At 40.1% G+C, this 25972-nt stretch overlaps 1 long non-coding RNA gene across 1 annotated transcript; it reads right to left on the bottom strand.

Moving 5' to 3' along the window:
• Positions 1–621: 621 nt before the first annotated feature.
• On the bottom strand, positions 622–25972 carry LOC118493120. The gene is made up of 3 exons (XR_004895086.1): positions 25960–25972; positions 10603–10608; positions 622–871 (listed from the first exon to the last, which is right to left on the bottom strand). It is a non-coding gene; the product is annotated as an uncharacterized LOC118493120 (long non-coding RNA).

Here is a 25972-nt window from a genome sequence, read left to right as displayed (position 1 = left end):
TGGATTTGTCTATGTTTGCAAGTACTATCTGTGTGAAGAGAAGTGTTGTGTGTGATGTGGCTATCAGACCAGCGAAACAGACAGCTGTCTGTCTTTGCATCATGGTTGCACATAAACAGTAGACTTTCTAAATCTCAGAATTGCTGTTCTGCTAACACCACAAAACATTTCTTGTCCCCAAAATGCTGTCATGTTGACGTGAGGTTTGGACAAACTACACTTCATTTCAGATGAGGCGTACTGATGACAAGATTATTCCAGTTAGAAAAATCTGTGACTGGGGCAAATCAGTGCTGGAAATGGGCCGAAACTCACCAGTACTGAGTACCGGCACTTCTGTTTTTTGTCCACATGAGTACTGTTAATTCTCACTGCGTACCGCCTGCTCCTGCATTGAGTAGGTATGCATCCCTAAAGACCTGCATAACTGCATCTCTCACATAGCAGCTTAATGCTGAGAAAACAGAGCTGAAAATGACCTTGTTAACATGGATAATTGTATTAGATAAACATATTATTGCAACCCTGATTGCTGGGCCACTGTGCCACTGTGCCAACACCTGACACAGGACAATACACTCCCCATCTCTCATTGCGTAAAATACGGGACTCTTGGCGTCCTTTGGCGTTTGGTATTAACGCTAAAAGTCTCCTTTAGCGTCGGGACTCTTGACATCACTTTTGACGTTCTGGGTCGGGATGTACTGACTGACGTGTGGCACAAGTACGGGACAGTTAGGTTTGGGAAAAGATCGTAGGTGGGGTTATAAAATGTACGTTTCAGTGACACGCGGTACAAGAACGGAACACGAACCCTGGTCTCCTGGGTGAAAGTCCTGTTTTGTTTGACCGATCCACCACTCCAACCAACCTTACGCTGCATTTCGGTCTTTCATACTACTCGCTACCGTCGCTATTAAAGCAACACTAGAAGAAGAACTTTTCCCGCTTCGGTCCCCCTACAGGTTGGAAGCGGAATTGTCCATTATATTACATTGTCCAGTTCATTCGAACTACAGATCCGCTACCCGATCTGGAAAACTTGCATAATGTAATGTAATGGACAATTCCGCTTCCAACCTGTAGGGGGACCAAAGTGGGAAAAGTTATCTAGTGTTGCTTTAATACTACATCATCTTACAGCGCCGCGGTCGCGCTGCTGCTCTGCCCAGTGCGTTCCATAAATACGCTGAACAGCCGTGCTAGAATGTATTTTGACCAGGGGGGGGCTGCCTTACTAATGTGACCAGTTAAGGTCCATGGTAGTTTTTGGTGGCCTGTCCCTGTTTTAAAATGTGCACTAAAAACACATAGCAAGCCTTGCTATTGTGAGTAAAGCGTTGTCAGGAAAAACTGGGTAACAGAGTTGATATTTCAATCGTGTCACACGAGCGCGTGCTCCAAACCACTTTCAATGAATCTTCTCCACCCCTGCACCACTTATACAATAAGAAGCTACTCTTTTAATGAATATTTCATCACTGTTAGAGCCTAAATTTTATGTAGTCTTGATTTGTGTGGTCATTTACATTTAAAAATGTTGTAATTCTAGTTCTTCAAGTAAATTGCAGCACACCACAGTCAACTTTAATCAAATAAAACTACAATAATAATGTAATTTCCCAAAAACTAGTGGCTAGTGAAAATGAAAAAGTCACTAACATTGGAAAAACAATAGCCAGGGTTGCTGGTGAGCAAAAAACGTAATGCCAAGCCCTGCATGTATGTAATGTAATGCATACAAGAATACATTTCAAGTGATATATTACCAAGACACGTGTATAGTATAAATATATCCAAGACTCATGTGATGATCATGACATGCAACTGCTGAATTAGAGAACCGGCACCTCTTTTGGTCCAATTCAGGCACAAGAGCAAATGATCGTGATATTCACCAAAAAAAACATTCGACAAGTGACCTATTAACGTCCGTGGCCTAGTTTTCTGTTGTCTTCTAATTGTATGCTGTTCATCTTTATTTCAGCAGACTCTTCTCTGAGGTGCTGCAACTACAAGTGTATGCAAACTGTCAGTGTCTGAGGCACAAGGTTTAATTGAAGAAATAATGGGTTTCTGTTGGCTAATTAGAAAAAAAGAAGATTCTATGAGTCTATTTTTTTTTCTTCTCTCTCTCTCTCTCTCTCTCTCTCTCTCTACCACACTCTCTCTCTCTCACACACACACACACACACACACACACACACACACACACACACACACACTCATCAGTATTGTTTGGCTCGCTGCCTAGCAATCTCCAGTTCCTTCTAAAGGTGGGGGAGGGGGGGGGGGGGGCTATCTGCGAATTTGGATCCCACAACATTCCTAATCACAACTTCTGTGGTCTCTTTACATCTGCACCTGTACTCAAAAGGCCTATGAAAATAACAGGACTGAGAGTTTATGCTGGTACATTCTGAGTCCAGACCATTTCATGTTCAGACAAACTGTGTAAAGATACTGTTGCACTGGTCCTAAGGCTTATTAAACAAAACGTTCAAAGCTTAAAGCAACAGAAATGTCCCACTGTGTTCAGCAGTGAACAGGACTAATAACATACTAAATATCTTGCTATTTGTACAACCTTCAAAGTAAGTTGGTGAAAAGCTCAAGCACAAAACTGTGATGAAACCTTTTTTGTTTGTGGATCAATGTTTTGACATCTTGACCTTGACCATAAAAATAAGAAAAATACTTTATCTGAGTTACGAATGTGCAGCTTTTACCCTTGTTATTTTGATGTCTAGTCTGGAATAGCAAGTCGTTATGCTTGAAATATTCATACAGCCTTACGGTATGTAGTGGGTCTAAAGATGTGAAGCTTGTCTCTGTGGTACTTTGGCAAAAACTATATGCCCAGCAGATTTAATGCCGATCTGCATAATACATAATTGAATATTGTGACTGTTGGCATTTGGCAAGAATAGAGTGCCATAAAGTGAAAGGGAAATGTTTTTGTGTTCTCTGTGAAGGTAAACAACAAAATACATTTACAAAGTCTGAATCAGAATCATTTTTATAGCCAAGAATGTATGCACATACAGGACATTTCAATCAGGAGAGACTGTTTGCAGATATGCAAAATGTTTTATTGAACAAGAGCATAATTTGAACATAGTATTGGAGATTGAACTCCATCGTTATATTAATACATTTGTATTAATACATTTGATATATTAATACATTTAATATATAGGGGTAGGGAACCATGATGTAACCCCCCGATGGAATCCAGACACCTGTGGCGGTGGAGAAGGCCGGAAGACCAGGCCGAGGAGGCACTGGAGTGACAGCCGTAGAACCACCAGGACGGGAGGTGGAAGGGGAGGAGGAGGGACGACGCCTTTCTGAAATGACAGCTGATAGCACAGGGAGAGAAAGCGCTTTTAAACAGTGTTGAAATGCTGTGATTGGCCTATGGAATCTTTGGCCTTTCCTGATTGGATTATCAGAAGGAGAGCGCCTCAAGCGCTGATTCGCTTTAGGAGAGACTGATTATTGTTAGGTCTTCCTGAAAGAATTTACGCCGAGCTACATTTGTCACAATGATCAGCCAAGGAGAGATGGCCTTTGTACAGCACACCAGATGACTCCCAGATAACAAATCGGCAACAGATGCTTCTAGTATGATGACAGAAGACAAAAAGAATATGATATATAGTCTGAATACTACTGCTGCCACTTGGTTAGAGATGGATAGAATAAAAGATGTGACTGGAAATGTGAAGTGTGTAGAGCATATTTTAAATATATCTGAAACTGCAGATAACGGTTAGGATGAGAGGACAGGGTTGGGGTTAGTTTTTGACCACTAGTGTTTTGAAAACAGACATTTATAACTAACAATTATTTTCATTATTATCAATGAATCTGTTAATTTATTTCTTGAATAATCCATTAAATGTCAGAATATAATAAACGATTGGCATCACAATTTCCCAAAGCCCAAGTTGACATATTCAAATTGTGTCTTTTGTCTGACAAACAGTCCAAAACCCAGTCCAAAGGAGATTTTTTTATATTACAGAAGCAAAAAATAGGGCAAATTTGGGCAATTCTGCTTAAAAAAATGACTTAAACAAAAATGATTTACTGTCATCACTTTCAGCTTTATACTTACCTCAAGTATCTTATCTAATGTTATCTTATCTATCATAGTATATGACAATATTTATAATACTGTCATGTCTATCAAATAAGCAGGGGCTATATGGTTTGGATTTACTGTTGGTGAGAGTAATGTAGCAATCCGCCAGTAAAAAGCAGAGAAGAAGAGGACAGTTGTAACACTGAGGTAAACTATGCAGGTTTAAAAAAAAAATGTTTTTTTAGAAATGATTCATGAGGAGTTAGATGCATTCAACACATTTGTTAGGCCTCAATGATGACACACAATGCATTTTGTCAAGCGCACCACATGTAAACAAAACTGTTTGTTTACAAGAAAGCTCCACAAGGTACCTTTAATGATAGTGTTAGGTTTACTAGGTAGGGGGCTCTGATGTTTGGCTGCAACATCCCCCATTGGAAACACTGTGAGACAAACATCTTTATAGAAAATAAATCATTTTAACCTAGCGAGCTTAATAATAACAAAATGTACCTTATGTACTGTAGCACCATAAAGGGGTCTTAAATACAAACTACTGTTTCATTTTTTCTCCTATCTCAGATCAAAAGGATTTATGTGAAAAACAAACACTGACCCACATTCTTAATGGTCCTTTTTAATTCCCACTGGGGCCACTCATGCTAAAAAATATTTATACTTGCTGTAATGCAAGGCGCTTTGGATAAAAGCCTCCACTAAATAGCTGATATTATGTTGTGTTACTCACATTTGGATTCACTACTGCTGCCATGAATTAGGACACTCATTATGACTCATTAGGAATAAGTTTCACACACAGGCGCCAGAGGCCTCATTTGTAAAGATGAGACTTATGATAAAATCCCATCATACCAATGTTTGTCTACAGAAATTCATTGCAAAAAAACTTATTTATGAATCTGGGCCTTTCACTGCTCCGTTTCAGAGCCAGACTCCTCACTTTTTACTATTACCGATGCTGTGGTGTTGCTGGCTCCAGAGAGAGAAGTATACAAATCAACATTTTGCTCTTTCACAGTTTATCAGGCCAGTGAAGTGCTGCCAGAATACTACATTTAAAGTAACCTCACCAGTAGTAGTTCAAAAGTTTGCCCAAGCAACATTTCTCCAGGCAGCCATGGATGCAACCTTTCATTTCCTAGCCCACTTCTTTTATCATTTTCCTTCATACTGATCAATTCTATGCAACATTTCTAACTTTATAACTTTCATGCCTTTCCTCTTCCTCTTCGCCACCATAAGAACAACGTTGATCAGGGCAAGGAGCACCAGCCTACAGCTTTCCAAAATAACTTAATTTAAATAGTAATTGCTAATCTTAAATTCTTGCCATTTAGTACAAGTAAATGCAGAGCGTAGTCCCTTGTAATTATCTCTAGCTGTTGCAGAGCACCTTTTGCATTATCTACAATGAAGGTAGTGAGTAAAATGTTATTATAACCAATAGTCATAATGGACAAAACATATGTGAATAGGACCCAGGTTGACTGATGCCCTTCAACATCAGGTAAATGAATCTTCAAAATAAAGTGATGGTATTTCATTGAATTACTGTAGAGTATTTAGGTTGGAATACAGTAATATTTAGTTAAAGTATAGTCCTAGACTCGGACAGACCCAGATTCAAACTTCTCCTCCTCCTGCAGACATCCCTGCTGCTGCCCTATGCTCTCATATTCACTCACACACAGGCTGGCGGGCCTGGGATCACCTCAGTGAGGTTTTGTCCTCTGGCCTGAAGCCTGCTAGACTGTTACAATTCATCACAACACACACACACTGTGTGCACACACACATTAAAATACAAATGCACAAACTCTGGCCTTGTTTATAGGAGTTAGTGATGTATTTTAATCTCTTGTTGTAATCTTGGTGTTGTATCTCTGTAGGACACACTTGCACAGACATCTGTGTGTGTGTGTGTGTGTGTGTGTGTGTGTGTGTGTGTGTGTGTGTGCGTGTGCGTGCGTGCGTGCGTGCAAGCATGCATGCGTGCATGGGAATGTGACTTTACATTAAATCTTAATACCTGCACACACACACAGTAATAGTTTGAATGCCCTTTTGTTGTGGGTAGCTGTATGTCAATGCAGAGTGTTAGTTCTGCATGGTTAGCTAGGTGACTTGGCATTTAGACTGCTGCTGATAGCAGCACCCTGCGGTAAGGCGTGTGTGTGTTTGCGCACGAAGGTATATGTGCGTGTTAATCATGTCCCGTGGTAGCAAAAGAAGGACAGCTTGTAGAGGAGACTGAGGACGCCCATTAGCTGTATAGCCTAGGGATTGTATAGTCATATTGGAAGTGTGTGTCTTCTAAATTGTTTGTATCCATGTGCTTTTGAGCATTTGTCTGTGTGTGTTTTACTGATTAAGCTGTTTGCCTTAAACAGATGATATCAAACTTGTGAGCTCAGTTTTTATTATGAGATTTAATTCTGAAAACTGAATTTCAAAAATTAGATCATATTGATGAGCAAATATTTTATGATGATGTGACTTGCTGCGTTTCCTAGACTTTGTTAGAAAATATTACAAACAGGCGTTGTTAGTATAAATGAAGTCATGATTAAGCAACTGCTCGGCCTATTTTCTTGCTTTAAATGTATTTAGGCTGAATGTGTTGTGTCAGAACAGCTGCCGTATTTGTCCAAATAGAAAATCAGCATTGTAATCACAGGCACAGCCTAGCGAGTGGTGTGTTCATCCAATTATTTTACTTTATTCCATTTTATTTTTACGGGTCCTAAAATTGGTTATTTTCAAGTTGCTCCTCGACCAGATGTTGAATTTAGGCATAGTAAAGATAAAACAGACAGCATGTAATATCAAAACAAGAGAAGGAGGAAAACATAAATGCTGGTAAACCAAGAATTAAAAGCTTAACAAGAGTGTAAGTCAAGCGGTATGCTTAGCAGGAAATTGTCATGGCAACCACTTCATCATAATATACGTTTTGTTGTTGTTCATGATCTTTGCTTGTTTTGGTTTTTGACAGACTATTGGTTAAGGCCATATAACTGCAAAGATCCTCCAGATGTTTTAAGAAATAATAAATGCTCTGTTTTAAATAATTATTTTTGTCAGATGTTTTTGTTTCACAGAAAGGTCGATACTCAATTAGGAATTCTTAAAACTACTTCTCCCCCTTTAAAAAGTCAAGATTCTATGAATATGTAAATATATCTCAGTGTATGCACACTCGAGGTTCCATGCTCGTAGGTACTCGTCTCAAACTCAGATTTAAGGTGAGCGCAGAGAAACTTTCCTCCATCAGCAGATTCATTTGATAACAGCCTTTTAGGGCCCTATTTTAACAATCTAAGCACACGGCATGAAGTGTATGGCACAGGTGCATTTAGGGCGTGTCCAAATCCACTTTTGCAAGTTTGACGGCGGAAAAAAGGGTCCGTGCGCCGGGCCCATGGTTCAAAAGGGTTGTACTTAGTGTCTTCATTAATTCATAGTGTGTTTTGGGCATAGCATGCAATAAACCAAGAGTGTCATCTCCCATTCCCTTTAAAAGCCAGGCACGTTTGTACCTTGGTGCATTGCTATTATGATGGAGGATTTGCACCATAATATTTTTATATGCAATCTTTTGCATGTTTGTGTCGTGCTGCGCTTCCTTGTGTGTGTGTGTAACAAGCATAGTGTGTGTGCGCTGTGCACGAGCCTAGGCGCATTTTACTAATTCGCTGTTAAAATAACAATGAAATGCTGCACTATTGACTTTAGACCAGGTTTTTGTTGGTCAATGGCATGATCATTTCACGCTGCCTCAAGAGAGCAATACTCCAAGAATGCACCTGAACACACCTCCCTGTAAGACCAGCACGCCCATGGGCGCAAAGATGGGCGCAGGTGCATTTGCTATTTAAACGACTTGGACGCTGGACGGGAAATTGACAACTGCATCGGTCTTAAACTAGCAAAGACACTTGTGTTGGCCTTTGCGTCAGGCTTTGCGCTGCACCGGGTGCAAGATGCCCCTAGTGTCAAACTCTGTAAACACATCATTTTGGACAGGAAAGCTCAAACATAACAATAAGGAAAACACATTTTTGAGTGGAGGGATACTTTAAAAAGACAAAAAATTACAACTTTTTTTAATTTAAAAACATAAATAAGTGCAAACTGTTAAAGCATGACAACATACTGTATATTCAGTAGCAATTGATTGTAGGAAAGGTTCATATTAATGCCAAATTGCATTGTGCACCCAAATTAAAATGGCATCTGTGCAATTTAATTCCAACATCACCATGCCAGACCACAATGAGGGAATATTTTAGTGTGACTTTTTCAGGCTGGGAGCTGTGTTTTACATGACAAATTGTGTGTGTGTGTGTGTGTGTGTGTGTGTGTGTGTGTGTGTGTGTGTGTGTGTGTGTGTGTGCGTGTGTGTGTGTGTGTGTGTGTGTGTGTGTGTGTGTGTGTGTGTGTGTGTGTGCGTGTGTGTGTGTGTGTGTGTGTGCGTGTGTGTGTGTGTGTGTGTGACTGAATGTGTGACCAATGTGGTATCATTTAAATGTTTGGGTGTCAGGTTCCAGGAAGAGCCGGTCTCATTCTATAATGGTTATTGACAGCTTTAATTGTAGCTGTGCTGACAAACAACCGCAATCCATCCTCCTCAAAATCCAGTTAATCTACGCTCCCCTGCTGCCATAGTGTGTATATTAGTAGAGAAAAGCAGTTTGTTTCAAACCAGCTGTTTCTTGTCCGATATAGTTAGAGGTCAGAGAAGCAATTGTGTGTGTTGTGCATGTATACAGGGAGTAAGGTGGGTTTGATGGGTTTGCTCGTCCCGAGTCGAGTCTTTGATATAGATGTTTTGACAGGTTGGAAAAGAAGAAAGACAATAAAATAGTTTTGAGTGAAAGAAAAATAATCTTTTCAAATTCTTTTTGAACCCTGTTGTGAATGTCAATAGTAGCTGATCTAATCCCCTTTAACTGTGTCAACCTGCCAGTCTGCTTCATTTCTCTCTCTCTGTCTGAGGTTCACAAAAAGGTCTCGCAGTCATGTCGTGTCTTTCTCTGAGTGTGTTTGTGTGCGTGCTTCTGCGAGTTCTCGTTACAGGTGTTTGGACAAGATAGGATGGAGACAAAAATCAAAGATGTAAAATAGTTTGAGGCGTGAGAAGAACTCTTTTTGAAATCTGGGTCCCAAGAGTGGATGTTTAAAAAAAGCACTGATGCAGCCTCAATGTTGTCAGGGTTCACACAGAGTTCAGCCATATTCATGCTGATTTCAACTAGTCTCTGGCTCCTCTTCCTCAGCCAGAAGACATTAGCAGCTCTTTTTTTATCGTTATCTCTGAATAACTGGGGTTCCATCCAATTAGTTTTGTGAAATTATTAGGCTGAAAAATAAGATGCTGAAGTTTTCACACTCTTGAAGGAATTTGTTCTGTTGAAATTATCAAGAAATCATTAGAAATGAGGATGAAAAGAAGTTTTTGTGGTAAATTATGATGCACCTGTAGGAATGGGATGATAAATCGTTAAAGTGCATTTATAAAACAGCTCAAAAGTGGTTTAGATGTCCTTGAAATGTCCACCAGAGCGTCAAAGAAGTGTCTCACACACTGTCACTGCTTTTCAAACCCCATATTGTTTTCCTGTCGAAGTTGCTGCATTTAAGGAATCAATTTCAGTTCTTTGTTGATGTTTTTTGATGACATGAAAAAGACATTAGGAGACTCAGAAGCACAGTTTGACAGTAAGACAAATACTAATACATTCCTAAAATATTCTTTGTTATCCAAGAAGCTTTTTACTCACGAAAACCCAAATTTATTTCATGTTTTTGAAAAAACAAAAAGGTTTTTATATACAGTAACTTGCTTGACAATTACATAAGATAAACACTGTAGCTCATGTCCCTGTAAATCAGTCTCTTTCCCCCTCTTTTTTATGCTAACTTTTCCAGAGTGCCTGTTTCTCCATGTCTTCTTGACCTCTCTTTTCCTCTCGCTTTCAGCGCCTAAATTCCTATGCACCTCGCATCACCGGCCTCCACAGTTTGATGCCCCTGTTCTCCCTCTGTTCATCTTTATCCCACCTTCATCTCCCTCTCTGTGCTTCCTCCATCCATCTACAGTATTCAGCTCCTTGGGGGAGGGGGTCTTTGAGGCTCTCCGTCCGCTCTTTTTTTCCAATGCTAATAGGAAGGAGAATCATACGAAACCTTTGAACAGGATTCTGCACTGAATATGTGTGTGTGTGTGTGTGTGTGTGTGTGTGTGTGTGTGTGTGCGTGTGTGTGTGTGTGTGTGTGTGCGTGCGATCAAGCAATGCATTCCCACTGGAGCTCTCTAAAATTCCTATGCTCAGCCATAAGGTACCAGTGCCGCCACACTGACGAGCGACAGAGTAAAACTGGGACCCTTGGGAGAACTTGATAAAACACCTTCCTCTCCTTAACATGTCCAATCATTTTCACTCAAATTCCTCCCCCTCTCTCTTTCTCTCTCTCTCTCCACACACCTCTTTCTACTGATGCTTTGTTGCCATCAGGAAACGAAACACTGTAACATGAAAAGGAGTATCTCAGTTCAGCGAAGGAGTTAGACTCCATCGCTTTCCACTCAAGTCTGTCCACTGTTGCTTTTTTATTTCCGTCATCCTGTTCTACATTAGCCTCGTGAGACCGTCCTGATCTCGCGAGCTCGTGCGAGGCACTGGAGGCTTTTCTCGGAGGAAAAGATGTTTTTGCTCTTCTCCCGACTGGTTTCAGCAAGTGTTTGATATATCGTTGATCTGATTGGTTGATTTGGCTCATCTATCACCAACATAGGTAGGGTGGGGGTGGTCTATTAATTTGTCCCCCCCAGATTTGTGTTTTATTTTAGCCTTCCCTTATTTTATTTATTAAAATGTAGAGGTGCAACAATGAATCGATTAATCGATTAGTTGTCAACTATTAAATTAATCGCCAACTATTTTGATAAATCGATTAATCGTTTGAGTAATTCTTTTATTAAAAAAAAATAACATTTCTCTGATTCCAGCGTGTTAAATGTGAATATCTCCTCTGTGACAGTAAACTGAATATCTTTGAGTTTTGGACAAAACAAGACATTTGAGGACATCATCTTGGGCTTTTTGGGGAACACTGATCCACATTTTTCATAATTTTCTGACATTTTAGAGACTAATTGATCGATTGATCGACTAATCGATTAATCAAGAAAATAATCAACAGATTAATCGACTATGAAAATAATTGTTAGTTGCAGCCCTATTAAAATTATTATTTAATTTACATATTGTGGTTGAAAGTATAGTACATCTTAAATTCTTTAGGATTTGCCTTTTTTAGTTATTAACTGAAACAATATGTACCAACTCTATAAGTCAAGGGGGAAAAACATAACGCTAAATGGAGGGCCTTGCTTTTTCAAAAAGTATAACACCCCAACAACTGCCTTACAGTCCCTTATAACATACATCTACAGAATAGTGAATACATGCCATAAAATGCAACATATTTGTCATTGTCAACCTGCTATATGTCGTTATCTAAATACTGTTTAATTTTGTAATAAATGCAGGGGTACAAACTTAAACAAAGTGGATAAATACAATTTCTTTATTTTATTTTTTATTTTGAAGGCTGTCCACACATGATAAGAAGTCTGAGCTGTGCTTGCTGCCGGGTTAGGCATAGAGTCAATGTTGAAAGCTCAGCTCAATGCTAATCTATAATATAATAAGATGTGAAAAAACAAACTTATTTTTAAATTTTACTATTAAATGAAGATATTCAGAGATGGTGACTTTTGTTTGAATTTCTTGGTCAATAAAATCCAAATCTTTTGACACACTCTTAAAGCTCAGCAGAAAACAGGGTTAAAGGTGATTTTGTGCAAAGTGGCAAGATGTTAATTCTGAGTCGTGAACAGCACCCAAAGTACCACAGCTTTGGAGTTTGATGTCATTGCTTTCTCCATAACACTCAGGTGCATTTAGTCCAGATGTGCCACAACTGAAAACAGGAACATAATAGCTGTAAATGAACATAATACCATCCTGCTAACATATTTTCTTTTTGTTTGGCACAAAGCCACCACAGTTAAAGTTTCGTGGACTTAATACTCCTCCAAACCGAGTGTTGATGATTATTGTTGTGATAGAAGTGTTGCATGAGTCATCTTCTATGACAGCTTGGCCTCTAGGCTGAGATCGGTGGGAACTTTCTCCCCATTGAATGTGCAAGTGGCTGTAGAGCTGTTGTCTCCTCTTTGACAAACACCATCTCATGAGGGCATAATTCAACTGTACTGAAACATGACCTAGTTAAGTCAGGCAGTGAAAGATGCAGAGCCTCTGAAAGCCAAGGTCTTGGGACTTTTGTAAAAGCAGCTTTATTTGTTGCTGTGTGTAGATGGCTGCCTCAGCCTGACCGTGGTCCTCTCCTCGAACTCACAGCCAGCATTCCGCAACAATACAACTCTCAGCAGGCAGCGAAGATAGAGATAGCAGGTGGGAAGGAGAGGGAAGTGAGGAGAGAGAGAGGAAGTAGAAGAGAAACGTGGAGGGAAGTAGAAGAAGCGAGATACAGTAGAAATAAAGGAAAAAGAGCAAACGTGAGGAACAGTATGAGACAGAGAAACAATGAGAAAGAGAGAGAAAACCAAGGTAACGAAAGCGTCAGAAATGAGCAGCTTAAGAGCTTAGCCGGCATTAGAGACGCCTAATTTTCCAGTGAAACCATCTCCCTGTACAGCGACAGGAGGCGAGAGCCTTATGCCCAGAGAACAATAAAGCACTATTTCATCATTTGTTTCTCACTCCACTGACACTTCTTTTTTTGTTTATATACTAATCTTGGCCATCGTCATTACTCAAGTCTCTGAGGTATTGAGAGATAAACAAAAATATTCGGGTTGTCCAACAACAACAGTAGCGAACTGATATTGTGCTGCTTATCAGCTGCAATTCTGTCAAGACTTGAAAACATAAAAGCATCAGAGGGATAACTCCTGAGGATCTGCCTGCACACGTCAATGGAAATCTTGACGTATCCACAATGAGGTGGATATAAAGAATCCTTTGTTCCCACCAGTTGTCCCCCTCTGCGAGTGAAGTTGCAACAACAGAGACATTAAGCGGGATACATATCTCTCAGGTGATCAACTCACTTTTCTCACAAATCAGATTTGTAGAAAGAAGCTGCAACTGATCTTTGAATATATCGCACCATTGGCTCAGGGGTATATCCGTGGAAGTTAACACACTTCCATCGTTCTTTTGTGCTTTTTTACTTTAACTAATCCCAATTCTACGAGCAATGGATGTCTAGACGTAATAATAAAATATAGGGATCGCTGTTTGGCTTCAAGCCTGCTCTTACAAAAGCGGAGGGGTTTCTTACATCATCTCATTTTCAGGCATATTTTCCAAGTGAGAAGGTGAGCGATGAGAGGAGGAAGTGAGTGAAAATGAGAGGAAATGAGCAAATGGAAGAGAAGGAGGGAAGCAATAGGAGATAAGAGGTGAAATGAGTAAAGAGTGGAGGACTGGAGAGGAGAGTATCATAGATTAGAAGGAGGGAAGAGACAAGACCCCGTCCACCGATGAGGGAAAGTGAGCTTTGCCTGGGAGACTCAGAGGATGAGAAATGAATAAAAAAGACCACTAGAGAGTCTGAAAAACCTTATTTTCCTCTCTTTTTGCCAAAATGCAGTTCTCCTCTGCTCTCACAAGACGGGAGGGAGCAGAGAGAGTTCACCAAAAAGTCAGAAGGAGAATAGAAAAAAGTAGTGGGAGAAACTGCCAAGACAGATGAACGGAAACCTTTATCTACATGTATGCTCTATAAACTCATCCCTCCCACAGCAAAAAGCATTTATCTCATTTTTATCTGCCAAAAGAAACTTGTTTCATAACCTCTTTACCTCTTCCTTCTCATTTACCCCCAAGCAACACAGATACACAAACACAGACACAAATATCCATGGTTTTGTTTTGGACTCACCCCAACTGAAATTCTTCTGTTGTCGTTTCAAATTAGTTTCATTGCGAATATGTTTTTCTTTTTATATTTCTTGGTGGTTTTTCATGCTGCTGCACTGTTACTTAACTTCTAATAGCAACTGTTCAGAAATTCTTCTTTGGTTCACCTTCAAACTATTAGGTAATGGTGGAGGCAGCCAGGTACAGACACAAATTATGAATCATTTCACTGATTCAAATCCTTTTCTAATTCCATTTTAAATATTCATAGTCAGGGGAGAGTTTAGTCGTGACAATGAGGTTAGAGATTCTCTAATGTCACTGACTGAAGTTTTGTGCTCTTGTTTTTCTTCTTAAATCTTCTTTTTTTTGTAAAGTATCAGTTCAGGCACCATTTAGGCACCAGCACTGTTTAAAAAGCACTGGAGACTAATTTAAGTTTTAGCACAGGTATTGAAAAAAAAACGATAATATGAATAATACAACCCAAGTAACAAGTCATAAACATTTGATATAAGATATAGATATATATTTAGTCTGTAACTGTTTCATGCAGGGGCAGGGTGTGTGTCCTCCATCTGCGACTGTAGTTCATGATGCGCGCCCCCTACTACATGTTCTCATTAAATAGATGCAGAGGGATGCAGACTCAGGCTCTTCTTTAGTGACTCGGACTTGGACTTGGATTTGAACACTGGGGACTCGAGAATCGACTTGGACTCAAACTCAGGTAATGGGGACTCGACTCGCACTCTTCTTTGGTGACTCAGACATGAACTCGGACTCAAACACTAGGGACTCGAGACTTGACTCAGACTTGACAGTTGGTGACTCGAGTACAACACTGATGCCATCTGCCTCCAGCTCCACATGTAACCCACTGACATGAGAGTGGTATCAATCTCATCTCACAGCTCGTCTACACAGGAGGCGTTTCAGCTGTGTTTTTCAGTCGTCACTCCTTCTCATGTCCGTCTCAACGGCATCTGAGAAAACAGATATGCTACAATTTAAATCAATATAGCTGTCTATACAGGTAGCGCAACAGCTCAAGTTTTTCACATTTTCACTCCTGGGCTGTCTGTGGCGTTGCACCAGTGAGGAGAGCTCCAATGCAAAAGGCTGCGGTTTCGGTCAGTGACACTGATGATTCAGTACACTCAGTGTGATCGATGTAAAAGATTAGTTTGTTGTTCATCAACTGAACACCTCTAATGGCGATTGAAGAGCCTGCAACATGGCCAAAGCAACACATTGCTATGCATCTTATGGTCTAGAAAAACACATAATAGTTGATGGATAAATGTAGGATGTTGCTGCTCTAAAAAACTGGACTTAGAGACTTGGATTACATTTTTTCACAAGTTAGTTTCAAATGCTTTTGTCTTTTGTTTATCTCTGTGGTCCACATCTGTAGAGTCAGACTGAAGGTTTGATGCAAACACACAGCGATAAGATCACTTGCATCAAGCATGTTTTGTCCTTTTGCTGTCCCCAACGTCAACTTATTTAGGCCCTGCACCTGCCACACACACGCACACACACTCCTGCTCTTTAACTGAAAGTATTTTCATCTTGTCTGCTCTGCGACATGCCTGTTGGGGGTTTTAGACTGTGCTACAGGTATGTTGACATGTCTTTAGCTGGCATGTGTGTATATATTTGTGTGTCTCGTCTGCCTAGCAGTGTACTGTTCCCGGGGCACCCACACTCATTTCATTCTCTCGCCTGTGCAGTCCCAACTCTGTTTTCATGGCGACCTGTCAGATTTGCACTAATCCTCAAGATGGGGATGCCATGTAGCCTGTGGCGCTCCCTTTCTTTTTGTTTCTCTTCGGCACTCTGTTTTCACTCCTCTATGTCTTAGTCTTCTTTTACTCTGTCTGTGCTTCTATGTAAGTCTGCTCTCTGTCTCGCTCTCTGTCCATGTAATCGTGTTTTCCTGACTAATCTGAGCTGTGTAGGACTGTGTTGTGAGGCGTGTTTGCTAGCAGTGTGTGAGCCTGTATGTGTTCATACAGTGTGTGTGGATAAATTGTGTTTGAAAAAAACGGGTGGGCAAGTGCAACTGTAATTACATCAAAATGTGTGGGACAGCTGAGGAGATTGTCAAAGCATGAATACGTGTTTGTGTATGTGAAACCTGCTGCCTGGTTAACTCTGCTTCAGGTGCTTTCAGGGCCAATTAACACTTCCCCTGTATAGTGTTTTTCCTCACAGTTCAATTCATTAACAAGTCTGCAGTCTGTGCTGCTACATTAGTTTTGGCAGAGAATTATTTGTTCCAAAATTAGACATACCTGTATACCACAAAGTGATACATGTTACAAAATGATTAGTTCCTTGAAAATTCACTGTGGAGGTAACAAAGCATAGTGTTAGTTTAGTCAGGAAGACAATTTCATGTTTAAAGTTGTAATACGATTTCAGACAAACTCACAATGTTTGCAACTCTTCATCTAACAGCTCACTGTGGCGACTCCTTGTTCCATTACTCCTAGCAATATTTAAAACTATCCACTGATGAAAACATGCAGCAAATGGCTGTTGTTTTGTAGATCGCAGTAGTCAGCTCTAATCGCAGTGACAACCACATCATGCTTCCTGTATCAGCTGCATAATAAAAACCACCCATGTTTCACCAATGTAACGTGTTTAATGTGAGGCAGGGCCAGTAATATGTTATCAATTAGTTAAAATTGCACTGGTTTACAGACTGTACATGCATTTTTTTTCCCGTGGATCCCTAGTGCTTCGGTAGGCAATCTAAATCCGGCGAACTCCACCACTACCAATTAATATGATTAAGGCCACGTCCACACGTACCAAAACGGTCTTTTTTTCCCCCGTCTTCCCTGGAACCGTGTCAAAAGAAATGTGCGTCCAAACGGATCCATTTGTAAAAGACTCAACACGCTACTTCATATTCCAGGCCTATAGGTTTCTGCTACAGAAATTCACCAAAACGAAGAAGAGCATAGTCTTCAGTCACTTCCACTTCCGTTCATAACATGACTAGACTTTAATAACTTTCACCACTGCTCATTTTATAAAGGCTGCCGCAAGAAAATGTGTCTTTGTTTACACTGTATAATGTGCTGTTGGATTGCTTTTTATTTTGCAATTCTGTCTGCCATCGGACATGATTGCAGCACGCTAGCTAGCAGAGGCAGTCAAACAAACATCAATGATCCAATGTCTTTTTGATAATCTACATGTTTTTCTTGTGGTAGCCTTTCTACAATAAGCTGTGCTAAAAGTTACCATAATCCGTTCAAGGAGTTGATAAGCAGACAGATTAGCTAGCTAGATGATAAATTGTCTACTTTCACTTTATAAACAGCTAACCATAGCAGCCAACGTTAATGTTACGTCCCTGCTGGAGTGGTCAGCTACTTTAGCAATGTTTAACGTTAGCTACATAACGTTACCAATATATCTTGTGTAGAATCCAGGACCAGCAGAGCAGAGGGAAGTGTCAGGGAGCAGAGACAAAGTATTTTGGCCCAAACGATGCAAAACGTGTGCGTTTGCATCAAAAAGCGTCTCTGTGTGGATGGCCCCTAAGACTACTATATAGAGAGAAAATTACTGAATGAAAACACAAATTACTGAAGGCCCACATCTTCCATCCTCACCCTGAGCACCGGTCTGCCGCAAGATTGTGTGCTGAGCCCCCTCCTCTCTGCACTTTTCACCCATGACTGTCAACCCACCCATGAATCGAACATCATCGTGAAATTTGCAGACGACACGACTATCATCGGGCTAATATCAAACAATAATGAAACAGAGATGACGCTACTCAACCTGGACATGGGTTGTTTGAGCTTCTCCCATCAGGCAGGCACTACAGATTACCCAGAATATGCACTAACAGACTGAAAAATAGCTATTTCCCAACTGCTATAACACTACTGAACTCAGGAAATGGCATGTAACAATAATCAGGAGGGCAATGTGCAATACAAATGTTACTGCTTATTTATTCTACTGTGCAATATAACCATGTGGCAATAAGGAATCCTGATGCTATAACGCAACTTGTGCATTTATGATTAGCTCCTACTTATATAATGTTAGCTTTTATTCATATATAAATATCATATACATTTATATATTTCAGTACTTTTATCTAACATTTTGGCATTTGTTTTATTATTATTACACTTCTTTATATTTATTTAATTGTTCAAGTACTATTGAACATGTCTTTTTTTTAATCACTTTTAGCGCACCCTTAGGCTGTCACAAAGTAATCTCGTTGTGCTACACAATGACAATAAAGTGTTTGTACTTGAAATACATTAAATGTTTACAATACAATGCAGACCTTAAATTGTATTAAAAACGTTTTTTTTGGTTGGATTTTTTGACACTCCTAAGGATGATAACTTAAATGAACTTTTTTTTCTGTTCGCATCTCAATCTTACTCAGCTGACTGAGTACGTTCACACTTTTCTGTTCAACCAATCAGACTTTGCCACCACCTCCGTGATCATCTAATTGCAGTCAGACTTTGAAATCGGTTCCCTTCACTGCTGCTGTCAGCTTTGTGTCCAATTGATGTGACCTACTTCCACCCCATTCAACTCCAGTTTTCATCAGAATCAGCTGTCCAATGAGTCCTTCTAATCAACTCATTAGAAATCTGGCTCCAAATCACATCCATTGATGTTCAGCCATCGGTCTTCTTCACACCCACCACCACCAGTGTCTAGACTCTTGGATCTGATAAGTTATGCTATTTTACTGCCATAGAAAAAAACAATTTGGTTTCATTTTGATTTTGATTTCTTATATTTGGATCCATGCAAAGAGCCTGCACACCCCAACAGGATCCACCTACATATGAAAAAATCAGTAAAAGTAATATTGCAAACATCAAATCAACCCCCAGCTAAGATTTGATTAAAGCACAACACCTCCCTTGATGTGCATGCTGTGAGCTCCAGTCTCTTCTTCAATACTTTCACCACTTATTTTCTTTTTATCTTTCTCCCTCTCACATGCATGTTTGTACAGGTTTTTTTCAGTTGTTTACCTGTTTTCAGCCTGTCATCTTGTCGCCAACAGAATTGAGGGAGAAAAAGCACTATACCTGACCATGAAAGGGATGTGAAATCACTGGAAAAGTATTTACATAAGCCCCTCAAGGAGGGATGGAGGGTGGGGGGGAAAAGGGAAAAAAGGGGGGGGTTGTTGATAGTAGGATAAGCAGGATGTTCTATTTCTGTTGGATCTGGGCTGGGATCAGTAGCGGATCGAGGCTCAACGCATCACTCAACCACTACAAAGATAAATATATAATTGAAAGAGGAAGAGAAACAGAGACATGTGGGATGACAGATGTGTGATTCAGACTTGTGTCCAAACCTTTGAGGCAATCCGGTGCACATCATTAGCCATGTTTTCTTCTCACCCTTGAGTACCTGCATATATGTGTGCAATGTGTATTCTCTGTGTTTGTGTATTTACAAAGGACTGTGTGGACAAAGTATATGACGACTACCGTGTGAGTGTGTTTTTCATCATCTATGCATATTTGTGTTGGATTTTTGAGCAAACAAATTTGTGTACATTTGTACTAATATGTGATTCCAAGCGTATTGGACAATTAAGTAGTATTTTCTATCAGAAGGGTGTGTGTGTGTGTGTGTGTGTGTGTGTGTGTGTGTGTGTGTGTGTGTGTGTGTGTGTTGGATCTTTTGTAGTTGTGCACGCATGGATAGCAGCGTGCACAAAACAGCACTTGTTTATGTGTAATCATGAAAAAGATCCCACACTCCCTGGTTGAGGGAAATAGAGGAAGAAGAAAGGGATATAAACAAGGCTGGATGGGAATTGTATGAGTAGAAGGGACTCCCCAGGGGCCAATAAACTTGCTTAATTATGGGAGGCCTTGTTAATTTAGTCTCTGGCAATGCAGAAGATCTCTGTCTTGCCAAGGAAACACTGCAGCAGCTGCAGCAGCTGACTCTTCCCAGAACTCTACATGGCCTCGTCCCAGTCCGCACAGTGCAAGCAGGGAGAGATTTATGTACGGTACATGTTTTTTTGTAATAGATTGACAATGTTGTCTAAAGTTCTTGGAAAGCAGAGTGAAAAGCCTGTGTCATAGAGAGGGGCGAGATCATCGTTTAAATATGGGGATAACAGCGCACATGTTCAGTCTCCTCTGGAAGACATTGATGTTAACTCAGTTGTTCAAAAGGAAGGTGACAGAAATAGTTGTGTAAAGAATGAAAAAAAGAGACCTTCGCACATCTGGCCAATCACGGCATGAAGTGAGTGTAAATGTTGGATTGAAAAGTTACAGAAATTCATCAGAAAGATGTTTGTGTTTGGGGGAGCGGTTCTGACGTTTTCAAACATCCAACAAACAGTTCTGATGGAGTTTGACTACAAGCAGAATATTAAAATATTTCCTCCAATTATAATTGTAACATCCAGTGTTAAAGCAGTGGAAACTGTCTCTTCTTTTGCCACTTTGTCACTGCGTTTGTTATTGTTACCATTTTTATTTTCATTTGGTTGACTTATTTGTGCTTATTTGATACTAGAGTTGGCAGACTGGAGGCTGTTAACTTATATTTTTATTACTTTGAAGTGATCTAACAATTTTGATAAATACAAGCTAAACAAACTCTCAATTTTATATTGGTCTTTAATTGACTCATGCTACTTTCTTGATGAAAACTGTATTTAACTTTTACAAGGGCCATACTGTTGGGTGTGCTACTGATGGTACTGGGAGATTAATTATCTTGCACCATTTTGGCAACCTGTCACATGTCTTAAGAAAACATAATAAAATAGAGCCACAAGCGGCAATTTGCGGGTTCAAACCATTTTTGCCCCGCCCTTTGGGAAGTTCTTTGATTGATGACAGTCATGTTTTATGATGAATCTTGCTCATATATAATGGGTCTCTCAGTCCTGCAAGACCATATACAAATTTTGGTCTTGATAGAATCAAAATTGACAAAGTTCTATTCATTTAATTGTTTTTCACATTATGCAAATTAGCTAAATACCATGCCCATATGCACCAATCAATATGACACTGCAGATCCTGGTTACTACTCACCCCCAGACCATGTGTACCAATTTTGGTGAAATTCCATCTACCGGGTTTTGCGGTAAAAACTTATTATATTTTTGTATTATTATATTTTATGTATGGTATTTTTGGCAGCCCCTATGGGTTAAACTCATAATCCTTGCGTCAGCCTATTCCTCATGACGCACTGAAGATATATTACAAGTTTTATGATGATTGGTCAAACCATTAGTGAGTTATGGCCAATTTACTACTAATCCCCACTCTTGGTGTAATTCTTTAATTGATGGCGGCCATGTTTTTTCACCAATCTTATATTCTTATATCTTATATTCTATACCAATTTTGGTGTTGATAGGATCAAAATTGACAAAGTTCTATTCATTTTACTGTTTTTCACATTATGCAAATTAGCCAAAAATTCCATCACTGCGGACCTCTATGGTCCAAGAGGCTTTTTGTAGAGCACATTGAGCTGCATATGTGTGAGAAATTTCAAGTCAATCGGACTTATGGCCTGAGGGGCGTTTTCTAATTGTAGCGCCACCATGTGGCAGATTGGGCTCATATTTCTTGGGAACCGAAAGCACATCATTTCCAGTCATTGGGCCAAGTTTCGTGTTTCTAGCTCATTCCAGCTCACGGGAATTTGAGTCGTGGCAGAAGACGACAAATAATGCTAAACCGGGAGAAAAACAATAGGGTTTGAACCCTAACAAAGAAACAATCAAAGAACATAGTAAATTATGCGGTCTCAAGGGGGTTTTCCCATTCCATAAGTTGTGGTGTAAAGGAGGGGAGAGAGAGTTGTTGATTTTAAAAGAGCAGAAACTCAGATCACATTTAAAAGTTGAGATGTTATTACCCCCTCCCCTTCTGTCTTAGAACGAGTGTGAGCGTGTGTATATGTGTGTAGGGTACATTACAACATATTGCTACACAAATGATCCCACTGTGAAATAGAAGGGAGTAAGGCAGGCAGGAAAGGAGAGAGGGATTTAAAATCTAGAGGGAGAGTCATTGATTAAATGCTGCAAAGTGAGAGTAATTCTGCAAGTGCTGGGAATAAACACACCACACTCTTTCCATTATTCATGCTTCTGCATTTCTCTCTTCACCTTCCTCTCCTTTCATTCTCTGTCTCTCTCTACCCTCTCTCTCTCTCTCTCATCTGTGAGCTGGCTGTCGCTGACTGATGATAAACTGTGGCCGGTGTAGAACCTGCGTTTAGTTCTGTCATTATTCAATAACAAGTGCAGCAGAAATCAAGGCAGCCTGGCAGTTATTGTACTGCTGCTGGCACCATGTGATTATACGCCATAATTTACTTTACTGCCCTGTCCTATAGAACCAGCGTTAACTTGAGTTGTTTGTCTAACTGGGAGAGGAAAGAACTGTGGGTGTCCACCAGTTTGAACAACTACTTCAGTGTAATAAGAAACAAAGTGTTTCACGGTTGTAGATAATGAGAAAGGTGGCAGCGCTTTATAAGGGATGTAGTGCACGGTGGCCTTTATCTTTGGCAGCTTGTGAAGACACAACATGGAAGCTGCAGAAAGTGTCCTTGAGATATCGATTAAAGAATGGCTTTAATCGAATGTAGATTGACATATAGTATATATAACGGAAATATAGTTCTACATCTTATAAGATGTCATAAAATAGCTATTTTTGCTAAGGTGATGTCATTTTAGAGCTTGTTTTGTCTGACAAAAAGTCCAAAACACAAATACTCTCAATTCACAGTGCAGTGTTTCCCACAGAATTAAATTCTATTTGCAGTGGTAGCTGACCTGGGGGTGGGGGGTCCACGCGCGGAAAGAGGTGCAGAATTCTTATATTAATTGTACTGCAAATATTTTTGGCAACTTTGTATAACAGCTGAAATGGACAATCTGCCCACAGTCCCATCGACAAGGTTATAAGGGTGCAGTGGCAGTTACAGCACACAATGTAATCATTTCTCATCACTTTCAACAAACAAAAAAAAACAAATTTTCTCTTTGACAAAACAAAAGATACCACAAGTTGTAATTCTGTTTAACAGCCAGATGCTGTTCACCTCTTTTGACCTTCTGCATGCAAGACAAAAAAAAAGAAACTTAAATGTTACTGTATATGATGTTAACTTGTTGAACATTTGAACATGAACAAAATTGAAAACAAAATGTTTGCAACTTACCCAATAACCCAAGTGGGGATTGGTTTGTGTTACAGCATACAGCACAGCTCGACACCGCAGCTGATAACATGTGCTAATTTTATATCTTTACTAGCTAACGTTAGGCATCTTACATTACTAATAACATGCAAATAACTTCTTTGAATTTCTACGAGATTATAAGCGTGTTAAGAACATAATACATTAACCTTAACTTGAATGCATCCGTGTTGGAGAAATTGTTCTGAGGTGTTCATAATATCAAAAATTTTGAGCATCAAAAACTTCATTTCCTGCATTCTGATACATTTTCCCCAAGTAGTATGCCAGGTCTCATCTGCTACAATGAGTTTTTTTTATTTTTTGCCCCCCCTGGCTCGAATGTCAAACTCCGCTTATGAGACAGAAAGCAGTCGGAGCTTCCGCGGATGGAGATCTCTGCGTCCAACAGCAGCGGTTTCTCGCTGCGCCGCCGGTCCCCAGAGCAGCATGGTCACCTGGAGAGTCCGGTACAGTCTCTGCAAGCGGACATACCATCAGCGCTATACAGCGGAGCGTTCCGATCCAGTCAAATCAGCGCCAGCCACATGTGTATATACAGTAGTGACTGTGGATGAGAGAGAGGCTGGCTGCTGAAAATCAGACGTTTTGGCGCTGGCTAAAACCTCTTTGAAGGGCGCCAAAACTTTCTCCATACAGTAAAAACCCTGAATAAATACCGGTAATAAATTCATAATAATAACCATTAAACTCTGGTTGGACTCCTTTGTCTGTCAAGCTTTTGTTCACATACAGTATGCAGTTAATGATGATAATAATAATAGATTTACCACTGAAAATTATTGAAACATTGAATCATTTTTGAAACAATGCATCCTTGATTTCAAATGCAGGATTCTCTTCTGAAATGACATATTTGCTCGACGATTTTATCAGCGACAGCTAGTTGACAAATCAAGCTAACGTTAGCTCTAGGGGATGGTTAAAAACATTGCCTCTTCCTGACTTTTTTATGTTTTCAGCTAACTGCTTATGTCTTAAATATTTACTTGATTGTTACATGTATGGTATGAAACGTTACACACTTCCTGTCTCCTAAAGGGGCGTGGCCTCTTTTGAAAGTGTTGTGAACGTCGTGTGGATGGATAATTTGTATAATTTATTAATATTTACTTGCTAATGTTAGATATTTACACAGCTAAAAGAAATATTTAGCATTACAGAGATTAGTTTTGTTAGGGCATTCACGAACTTTAGTTGCTGTTAGCTTCTCTGTGTTGCCAGATCTCGTGAGAGTTTGGTCCTGAGACAGAAACAGGTCTCAAACAAAGTTAATTTTCTCCTGATGTGTCTGTCTGAAAAATGCCATTTTAGTGTCGGAATGTTCTGAAGATATGTGGCTGGTGAAGAATGGCTTCAATATTTACTTTGGTGACTATGGGGCGAAAGAATCGCTCCTAATCTGCGTTCACGTTCAGTTCTCCCATTGGAATCAATACATTCAGCTAGTCTCCTAAAGAGGTGTGGCAGTGGCGGAGCCCACGTGACACAGATACAGGAAACTACTCTGAGTTGGGGCGTCTCGGTTCTAAACAAGGGGGTAAGCTTCTCCTCAGACCGTGAACCTCCTATGGTGCCATTTTGATGCTACCAAGCCATCACCTCCCGTTAGCATTCTATTGACTGCCATTCATTTTGGCGCCACTTTGACAGCGAATAACTTTACATCTGAAGCGTTTAAAGACCCTATTTGACCATTGTTTATTTCTAAAGAAACACGACGTATAACGATGTATAAAAGCCTCCATTACCTCGTACCTCACGTTATGGCTCCGTAGCAGACGTTTTTGTAAAAATAGGCGAACGATTGTGTCATAACCACGCGACTTACTGTCGCATAGTAGAGGAATTACCGTATAATACAGGAGAAGCGCGCAGGCAGTTTCGTCTCACATTAGCTGTTTAAGTGTAATTACTAATGTTAACTACCATTTTAGTTAGCAATAATTAGCCTGCGCCTATGTTATCTCCTTACATATATCTACGCTCTCCGTCTCTGCAAGATTGGGAATGATTGAGATTTCTCTTGGCACAGCTACCAGAAGACTTACAACTTTCAGACAGGTTGCTCACGGCACATTTATGTCGTCTCTCTCAGTTGGAGGCTGCGCAGTAACGCTCAGCCATCACCGGAAAAGTCCTTCTAATGGCCTTCACTGGTCTCCGTCCAGAACAACGGGATCTGTTGATCCATTCTTATATACTGTCTATGGTTCTAAATCATCTCTGCTGGCATGCTAATGATTTTAGCTAACATCAGAGCAGATTATTCATTTCTTACAATTGTGTTGTTGTGTTTTTTGGTTTTAGAAACACAGCTTGACAGACCGTTCATGCTCAGACACGTTTGCTAAGCTATGATTGGATGATTGTTCTTTAAGGGAGGTGTTTAGTGAACTGTCAATTGACTAATTGTTTCTGTAGGTGTGTTGGAAAGCCTGTCCACGCCCCCTGCAGGTGGACGGCGATACTGCAGTCTGATGTCGGTTGAGCGAGCGGCACTGCGCTTTGATGTCTGTTTAGAGGCAGCGGTCTTTTCCTTATTCCTTATCTTCATTCTGTCTGGTTTGTGCGTTCGTGAGGAAAACGTGAGTATTGTACATGTGGAGTTTGT

The sequence above is a fragment of the Sander lucioperca genome, chromosome 14 (genome assembly GCF_008315115.2).
Source record: "Sander lucioperca isolate FBNREF2018 chromosome 14, SLUC_FBN_1.2, whole genome shotgun sequence".
Classification (NCBI taxonomy): domain Eukaryota; kingdom Metazoa; phylum Chordata; class Actinopteri; order Perciformes; family Percidae; genus Sander; species Sander lucioperca.
Note: the sequence above shows the minus strand (reverse complement) of the source record. Positions and strands in the feature narration are given on the sequence as shown.